Raw genomic sequence first — 10544 nt, 5'->3', positions numbered from 1 at the left:
AGAAGTAAATGGGAGAAGTGGCGTGCAGGCAGTTGATTAGATGACTAGGTAGACTAAACGAAAAGGCTATGCGGGTAGACTGATGAGTCGTACATGTTCGTGTACGTGCCCATCCTTCCAGATAGGTGGGACCTATGCATGCAAACAGATAAAAAAATGTCCTTGATACAGAACATGGATACCACTGTATATTTAGTGTAGAATCTTTTTAGTACTTTGAATTTTGGCCACTACTTCTGATGTTTAGTAACTTTTCTGAATTTTGGCCACTACTATAGTAAGTTCAAGTGAGTAACTATAGTAACTTCAAGTGAGTAACTCCATTTCTGATTTTTTACATAAAACTAAACATGATATTTGTTCCTCTGTTCTGGTCATAATTATAATCTGATTGCTGAACCCTTAATCATTCTCATAATGTTTACATGATGCACAATTATACTTCCGTCAAAACTACTCCATACACACACTGTCGAAACTGACAAGACGGTGGTGGAGGTGGGAATAAATGTTCAGTATTGGTGCATTTTCTGTGCTTACAAAATTCAGATTGAATTTCACTACCAAAAGAAAAGAAGTGGAGATTAAATGTTGCTTTCCACTTACTTCACCTGTGTGTAACTCTTTTGGTGCATTTTCTGCAGAACCTATGTGTAGCTGCAGCATACAGGCCAGTTCATCAACTGCTCGAAGAAGAAAAGAAGGTGGCATTTCCTTGCCTTTAGCATACAGGCCGTTCACTTAATGTCCTCTGGTGCTATATTTCTGAGAACATCAAAGTTTTTACTTATCACTTTGCTAGCATTCACAAGTCTATTGAAGCGTGCATGTCTCTGTGGATCTTGTTGTCTACTCCAAGTAGATGGTGTGTAGCCTAGCAAAGGATATTAGTACTTGGTGCATTCTAAGTTTAAAACCGCTCTAGATTTACAAGTGTTTACTGAAGATGACAACTGTTTATTCAGTTCTAAATTTGAAGTAACTAGTAGACGAACAATATTCATCTTTTTCTGTATATGAAGAAGAATAAACCTAGCTAATTCAAATAATTCCAATTTTAGGGACATGTTTTTATCAACTCTTAGTTAAGGGGTTGTGGCAGTTTTCAGTTTTCAGTTTTGTGCTGCTTGAATTGATTCTACAAGAATATTTAGGGAAGAGTCATGGCTATGCTTAGCTCTCTGTAAAATGAATAACTTAAATTGGACAATTGGAAACTTTAGGTATGTTTGCAATTGGACAAATGGTGTATAAATCCAAATAAAGCAAATAAATTCAAATGATTCAAATAAATCCAAATAAACATGGTTGATCTTCATTTTGCATAAACCTGGTTGAGTATTACAGAGTAATTGACAACAAATTGACCTGGTTGGAATTCAAACAGCAACAGTAATAGTTCACTGAACTTCTTTTGCGTGCATTTATCACTCCAGAAAACTTTCAGTAACAAGTGAGTAGCCTCTGCATTTTCTCAGTGAACTTTTGAGTGCATTTATCACTTGTTGGAGTATGCTACAACTTCTGCAAATCACAAACTCCTTTAGCTTACATCTCAGTTTTAGCAAACACTATAGTTTCAGTAAAGGAGTCATAACTGAATTACAGGCACTGTAGTTTCTCTACAGTATTGGAACACTGAACATTTTTAGCTAACTGTAGCAAGAAAAACTTCCAACAACTAGCAGATCTCCAAGAATGCCAAGAGTATCACTCAATGAATTTGATGGCGTCAAACTAAATTTTCACTATAATCTATTCATCATTTAGCAGCAGTGTACAACCTTTGTCCTGGATTATTTCTCTAGCTTTGTATACCCTGACTGAATTTTCTCTGCCTGTACTGAGAACAGCAAATTCAGACTCACAGCAACAAATTGAACAACAGCAGTAGGAGAGGCGAGCGGGGCAGACTCACCAGCACAGGCGGGAGTGGCAGCAGAGGCGAGGCAGGGGAAAAGGCAAAAGCAGCATCAGAGGTCCACGGCACCGGCGTCATCCACCAGTAGCATGAGAGGCGGGAGTGGCCGGAATTGTCCACGGCGCCGGCGGCTGAAGCGAACGAAATTGGAGGCGCATGTGGGCGGTGAAGGTGGGCGAACATGGGCGGCGACCTTCAACGGGGCCGGCAGCGTAGCTCGAGGAGGGCGCCAGCGCAGGTCGCCTTCACGGCAGGCAGTGCAGGTGGTAAGCCGCAGCACAGGTGTAAGCAGGCGGCGGCGCTGTTGTTGGTCGCGGGGTGGGCCACGGTTCTAGTGTTGGTCGCGGCGCAGATCCAGGTGGGCGGCGGCGCAGGTGGGTAGCCGGCGATGGCTGCAAGGCGCGGGCGGCGGGGGAGGAGGAAGGAAGGAGATGGACTTCTTTGTGACGTGTTTAAAACTCTGTGGGTTTTTTTGCAAAAAAACAAATACACTGCCCTGTGGACAACTTTTCCCGGATGGAGGGAGTACTAGCTAAATCCGAGCTATGGGTGTGAAGCACTGATATGCCAGTACATTTGATTGTGACCTGTTCTAATTTTGTACCTGAACTTTTTTTAGAAAGGGCTATACATCAACTTAATGTGCTAGCAGAACTTATTGTGTTGTCTGTCTGTTTTCTTTGCACAACATTCAAGATATTTCCCCGTCATTGATAAAGACGATGAACCGTTATGTATGACTTCATTGGTTTCAACATAGCCCTTCCCATAGCGATCCACTGCTTCCATCCTGATTGTGCCGCCTGCGTGAAATTTTTGTATGCAAGTTCAGTGTGCTATGATGTTCTATATGATTGTGTCAACTATATAAGTTTTTACTGAGCATCAGCAATGCATATGGCTGAAAGATGTATTTACGAGCATCGACCGATGGGTCTCTCTCTCTCTCTCTCTCTCTCTCACACACGCGCACACACACGCACAGACGCACAAGTGGGACCCTTTGAATTATTTATTTGCTCGTGACAGCTTTTAATTAGGTTCCACTGTAATCTAACTTTTTTCTTAAGTTATTAATTGAGCTCAGTGACTTCAAAAAGTTGTACAGAAGGCTTGTTTCGGCCTTACCAGCGTCACTGAATGTGGGCTGAGTAACCATGTTAGGTTGTACTGTACTACACATGCCTTTTTTTCAACATCAGCAATGCAACTGGGCCGACAGTTGTACACAATATCCGGGTCAACTTGTTATTCCCCGCCCTGCTGGGCTGCAAACTTTCCTAGGAGGTATGCATTAGGCTTAACAAGAAAATGGACTTTAAGAAATAATAAATGGGATGTAATTATAATAACTGGTACTATGCACCAAACACGTAATTAGTTTGAAAAATATATTATTTTTGGAATTTGAAAATTTTAATTTCATTACTTTTTGCGCGCGCAATATTTCGTTGGATTTTAACGTAAGACAACTTTATTTTGAAATTATATTTGACCTGACTAGACATTTCAGATAAAAATATTTCGGATCCCATCAAAATGTGGGAGTTTTTTTTGAATTCTGTTTTGAGCGGTTGTTTGAAATTATTAATCGTTGTCCTAGCTAGAAGTTGGGATGTACTTTTAACAAACTGTAAATGGGCTGTAGTAAATTCCATTAGAACTAAAAAATGGGTTGTAGATTCTTACAAATCGCAAATGGGCTATATGTTCTCTGCCAAATCCAAGCTGTGGGCCTACTAAGTTGACGCGTACCAAGGGCTTTGTCAACTTAGTCAATATAAACGATTCTAGTTGCAGTGATCGTACGATGTCCATCCAACGTCCGTAGTGCTTCTTCAACCTCTGGTCTTCTTGCTCCAAACGCCCAAAGCAGCGCCGGTCGTGTCGCGTGCTCCTGCCTCCCATGGCCGGCTGTGATGCCGCGGAGGCATCACCGCCCCGTACTACTCCCACTGCTGGCCAGGCCATCCCTCTACTCACCCACACCCCCTGTTATTCTGCGGGGACGGTAGCCTCACACTGCAGCCAAACCAGTGAACCCTCGTACTCCTCTCCACGCGGGCTTCCACTGTTGCGTCTTCCCCGGATCCGTGTCGTCCCCTTCCTAGGCCTCGCCGTCGTCCAGACCACCGCCCTGGTGCTCTCAGCGCGACATGGTCAATGTGGTCAACGACCGACTTCCATCGGAAGAGTACTGTACGTGGAGAGGCTGACAGCTGGGTCCAGGCGGCCGCAAGGAAGAGCCTCCTTATTACGCGCAAAATAATTATTCCTCCACCTGACAGCAAGGACCCACCGGACGGGCCACCTTATTTCGTGAAAAAACGTTTCCCCCCTGACTGCTGGGACCCATCGGACGGGCTAGCGTATTTTGCGAAAAAAACGCCCCCCCCCCTCGCTGTCAGCTCGGACCCACTGGAAGTGTCTCCTTATTACGCACAAAAAAATGAACACTCCCCCTGCTAGCTGGTACCCACCATGGTGGGAGGCTGACTTGTGGGCCTACTAAGTTGACTGGGAAGGGGGCCTTTGTCAACTTTAGTCAATATGAACGATTCTAGCTCCAGTGACCGTACGATGTCCATCCAACGGCCGTAGTGCTTCTTCAACCTCTGGTCTTCTTGCTCCAGCCGCCCAAAGCAGCGCCGGTCGTGCCGCATGCTCCTGCCTCCCATGGCCGGCTGTGCTGCCGCAGAGGCCTCACCACCCCTACTATTCCCGCCGATGGCCAGGCCCTGCGGCGACGGCAGCCTCACACCACAGCCGAACCAGTGAACCCTCGTACTCCTCTCTGCATGGGCTTCCACTGCCGCGTCTTCCCCGGCTCCCCGTCGTCCCCTTCCTAGGCCTCGCCGTCGTCCACCGCCCTGGTGCTCTCGGTGCGGCATTGTCAACGTGGTCAAGGAACGACTTCCATTGGACGTGGACTGTACGTGGAGAGGCTGACAGCTGGGTCCATGGCCGCAGCAAGGAAGTGCCTCCTTATTACACGGAAAATAATGATTCCTCCACCTGACAGCTGGGACCCACCGGACGGGCCACTGTATTTCGCGAAAAAAACGTTTCCCCCTGACTGCTGGGACCCACCAGCTACATCTTCGCACGCAAGGAAGTGTGTTCGAAAAAAACGATTTGCCCCCCTGACTGCTGGGACCCACCAGCTACATCTTCGCAGGCAAGGAAGTGCCTGACAGTCGGGACCCACCTGGTCGAAGCGTACGTAGCGTTGTCATTCTGGTCGCGAACATGTATGTACATATATATTGGTGGATGTAGAGGCGCGCACGTGTCGTAGTAGAGGCGCGTACGTGTCGTAGTAGAGGCGCGCACGTAGCATGTACACGTACGTAAAGTGGCCAGGGTGCAAGAAATTAAATACGGCCATGTATGTGTACATACGGGCGGGGTCTCAAACGCCTACTCGCGCATACGTACGGCCAGGGCTCGTGTACATGGCTGGGTCGGAACGGAGAAACATCATCGTCGTCTTGTTCTTGGGGAGGCAACGGAATGCGTCGTGTTCATGGGGAGGCAATGGAATGCATTGTGTTCATCAGGAGGCAACGAAACACGTGGGAGCCAATCGGCTGGGTCAGAACGGAATGCGTGGTCGTGTTCATCGGGAGGGCTTGGACGGAACAGGCAATGGAAACAAGGCCTGGCGTACCGCGCAACGGAGGAAATGGACCTCCAACATTCGGAACGGGGTCCTGTTGATCGGGAGGGGTCTGGCGTACCGCAAAACGGAGGAAACGGAGCTCCTACGGTCGAAAGGGGGGTCCTGTTGATTGGGAGGGGTGTGGCGTACCGCAAAACGGACGAAACGGACTTGTGTTGGAGCGCTACGGTCGAAACGGGGGTCCTGTTCATCGGGAGGGGTGTGGCGTACCGCAAAATGGGACTCCACGGGATACAGTTCATCTCCACTGTCGACCTCCTCCAGCCTCCATGGGCTACCGTCGACCTCCTCCAGCCTCCACGGGCTCCTGTTCATCCAGCCTTCACCACACGCTACTCCATCGGCTACTGTTCAACCACCCCTCCACGGGCACCCCTCCATCGTCTATTGTTCATCCAGCCATCCACACCATGGGGTTCTGTTCAACCACCCCTCCACGGGCACCCCTCCACCATCTACTGTTCATCCAGCCCTCCACCACACCACGAGGTCTTGTTCATCCAGAGGCAACACCACTACTCACTGTTCATCCAAACCCCCCGGAACACTCACTGGTCATCCCAGAGGCAGCATCGATCGGCTTCAGTTAGCAGCAGTAGCGAAGGAATCGCTCGATCAGGTTCAGTTAACAGCCATCGATCGATCGCTCGGGTTCAGTAACGCGTAGCCTGCAGTGCAATCGCTCGGGTTCAGTTAGAGCCCAACGCCTCGCTCGGGTTCAGTTAGAGCCAACGCCTCGCACACATGCGCGTACGTGTACAAGAGAAACGCGCATCGCTTGGCCCCCGACCTCCCACCGTAATCGGGAACTCCCCGAAATTTTCCTGCCCCTTGCTTCTACCATGGTTTTTTCCGTCATGGACGGCCCAAAGAATGTCATGCAGCTGCGTCTCCGGCCCGCCCAGGACGAAAAGCCCATTTTATGTCATGATTTTTTGTCATAGAAGTAGCAGCCCACCATATCTATGATGATACCGGGTTTTGTCACAATTATCATCATAGAAGTGTCATATGTATGACAGAAAAAAATTTCGTTCGGCCCAAAATGTCATGGATGTGTCTTTTTTTGTAGTGATAAGTATATGAAAGCTCAAAAAGAAACTAAGTGGGTGTGCATCCAACTTGCTTGCTCATGAAGACCTAGGGCATTTTGAGGAAACCCATCATTGGAATATACAAGCCAAGTTCTATAATGAAAGATTCCCACTAGTATATGAAAGTAATAACATGAGAGACTCTCGACTATGAAGATCATGGTGCTACTTTGAAGCACAAGTGTGGTAAAAGGATAGTAACATTGTCCCTTCTCTCTTTTTCTCTCATTTTTTGGTCCTTTTCTCCTTTTTATGGCCTCTTTTCTTTCTCCCATTTTTTCGTCCGGAGTCTCATCCCGACTTGTGGGGGAATCATAGTCTCCATCATCCTTTCCTCACTGGGACAATGCTCTAATAATGATGATCATCACACTTTTATTTTTCTTACAACTCAACAATTACAACTCGATACTTAGAACAAAATATGACTCTATATGAATGCCTCCAGCAGTGTACCGGGATATGCAATGAATCAAGAGTGACACGTATGAAAGAATTATGAATGGTGGCTTTGCCACAAATACGATGTCAACTACATGATCATGCTAAGCAATATGACAATAATGGAGTGTGTCATAATAAACAGAATGGTGGAAAGTTGCATGCCAATATATCTTGGAATGGCTATGGAAATGCCATAATAGGTAGGTATGGTGGCTGTTTTGAGGAAGGTATATGGTGGGTGTAGGATACCGGCGAAAGGTGCACGGTATTAGAGAGGCTAGCAAAGGTGGAAGGGTGAGAAAAGTGCGTATAATCCATGGACTCAATATTAGTCATAAAGAACTCATATACTTTGCAAAAATCTACAAGTTATCAAAGCAAAGTATTACGCACATGATCCTATGGGGATATATTGGTAGGAAAAGACCATCGCTCGTCCCCGACCGCCACTCATAAGGAAGGCAATCAAAAATTAAATCATGCTCCGACTTCATCACATAACAGTTCACCATACATGTATGCTACGGGAATCACAAGCTTCAACACAAGTATTTCTCAAATTCACAACTACTAAACTAGCATGACTTTAATATCACCATCTCCATATCTCAAAACAATTATCAAGTATCAAACTTATCATAGTATTCAACACACTCAGAAGAGAATTTTTTTTATTCTTGAATACCTAGCATATTAGGATTTAAAGCAAATTACCATGCTATTAAGACTCTCAAAATAATCTAAGTGAAGCATGAGAGATCAATAGTTTCTATTAAACAAATCCACCACCGTTCTCTAAAAGATATAAGTGAAGTACTAGAGCAAAATTATATAACTCAAAAGATACAAGCGAAGCACATAGAGTATTCTAACAAATTTCAAATCTTGTATGGCTCTCTCAAAATTTGTGTACAGAAAGGATGATTGTGGTAAACTAACAAGCAAAGACTCAAATAATACAAGACGCTGCAAGCAAAACACATATCATGTGGCGAATAAAAATATAGCTCCAAGTAAAGTTACCGATAGAAGTAGACGAAAGAGGGGATGCCTTCCGGGGCATCCCCAAGCTTTGGCTTTTAGGTGTCCTTAGATTATCTTGGGGGTGCCATGGGCATCCCCAATCTTAGGCTCTTGCCACTGCTTGTTCCATAATCCATCTAATCTTCACCCAAAACTTGAAAACTTCACAACACAAAACTTAAAGTACAAAATCTCGTGAGCTCCGTTAGCAAAAGAAAATAAAAGACCACTTCAAGGTACTGTAATTAACTCATTATTGATTTATATTGGTGTTATATCTACTGTATTCCAACTTCTCTATGGTTTATAAACTATTTTACTAGCCATAGATTCATCAAAATAAGCAAACAACACACGAAAAACAGAATCTGTCAAAAACAGAACAGTCTGTAGTAATCTGTAGCTAGCGCAAGATCTGGAACCCCAAAAATTCTAAAATAAATTTCTGGACGTGAGGAATTTATGTATTTACCATCTGCAAAAATAATTAACTAAATATCACTTTCCAAATAAAAATGGCAGTAGTTCTCGTGAGCGCTAAAGTTTCTGTTTTTTACAGCAAATTTAACAAGACTTTCCCCAAGTCTTCCCAACGGTTCTACTTGGCACAAACACTAATTAAACACAAAAAACACAACCAAAACAGAGGCTAGATAAATTATTTATTACTAAATAGGAGCAAAAAGCAAGGAATAAAAATAAAATTGGGTTGCCTCCCAACAAGTGCTATCGTTTAACGCCCCTAGCTAGGCATAACAAGCAAGAATAGATCTAGGTATTGCCATCTTTGGTATTAGAAAAGAAAAGAGCAAACTTGCTATCTATAGAATTAATCCTTCTATTTTGATAAAGCACATGGCTATTAATGGTAGAAGAAAGATTAAGTATGTTACGGAAATTTGTATCTAGGCTAGCCTTTATCTCTTTAATAGATTCGTTTTGGTAAGAGAGCAAAAGAGATGTAGATTCAACTTTCTCATTCATGGGGTGCCCAAATATAGTTTTCATTTTTTCATAAGTGTATATGACATCCCCTTCAAGAAAACCTTATTCAAATATAGAATCTAAGACATGCTTAAGAGAAGAAGGAAGGGCAATATAAAAGCATTTTAAGTAAACTTCAATTTGATATTGAGGAACATAACTGGCCCTGATCCTTAATAGTCTATACCAAGCATATTTCAAATATTCATCAAGTAAATAATGAAAAATTCAAGAATCATCTTCATCAAAATTATTAAGACTCTCATTGATAACTTTGGTAGGTTTTTCCATAGTATCCTTATTTATAAGCTTAGCGAGAATAGAAGGGTTGTCCAAAGTACTAAAACTCTGGAGAGAACCCCCAACCCTTTTTGATTCAGACATGGCGGAAGAAAGGCGAGCGAAAAGAGAGGGAGGATATAGAGAGAGAGAGGGCAAATAAAACGGCATGGCTGAAGTGGGGGAGAAGAAAACGAGAGGCAAATGGCAAATAATGTAATGCGAGAGATAAGGGTATGTGATGGGTACTTGGTATGTTGACTTTTGCGTAGACCTCCCCAGCAACGGCGCCAGAAATCCTTCTTGCTACCTCTTGAGCACTGCGTTGGTTTTCCCTGAAGAGGAAGGGATGATGCAGCAAAGTAGCATAAGTATTTCCCTTAGTTTTTGATAACCAAGATATCAATCCAGTAGGAGGCTACTCGCGAGTCCCTCGTACCTGCACAAAAGAAATAAATCATTGCAACCAACGCAAATAGGGGTTGTCAATCCCTATAAGGCCACTTACGAGAGTGAAATCTAATAGATATGATAAGATAATATTTTTGGTATTTTTATGATAAAGATGCAAAGTAAAATAAAGGCAAAGTAAATAGCAAAGGAAATAACTAAGTAGTAGGATATTAATATGATGAAGATAGACCCGGGGGCCATAAGTTTCACTAGTGGCTTCTCTCGAGAGCATATGTATTCTACGGTGGGTGAAAAAATTAATGTTGAGAAATTGACAGAATTGAGCATAGATATGAGAATATCTAGGTATGATCATGTATATAGGCATCACGTCCGAGACAAGTAGACCGACTCCTTCCTGTATCTACTACTATTACTCCACTCATCGACCGCTATCGAGCATGCATCAAGAGTATTAAGTTAAAAACAGAGTAACGCCTTAAGCAAGATGACATGATGTAGAGAGATAGACTCATGCAATATGAAGAAAACCCCATCTTGTTATCCTCGATGGCAATAATACAATATGCGCCTTGCTGCCCCTACTGTCACTGGGAACGGACACCGCAAGATTGACCCAAAGCTAAGCACTTCTCCCATTGCAAGAAAGATCAATCTAATAGGCCAAACCTAACTGATAATTTGAAGAGACTTGCAAAGATAA

This window comes from Triticum aestivum, chromosome 1A, assembly GCF_018294505.1.
Source record: "Triticum aestivum cultivar Chinese Spring chromosome 1A, IWGSC CS RefSeq v2.1, whole genome shotgun sequence".
Lineage (NCBI taxonomy): Eukaryota > Viridiplantae > Streptophyta > Magnoliopsida > Poales > Poaceae > Triticum > Triticum aestivum.
The sequence above is the reverse complement of the archived record's forward strand: the minus strand, read 5'-3'. Positions refer to the sequence as shown.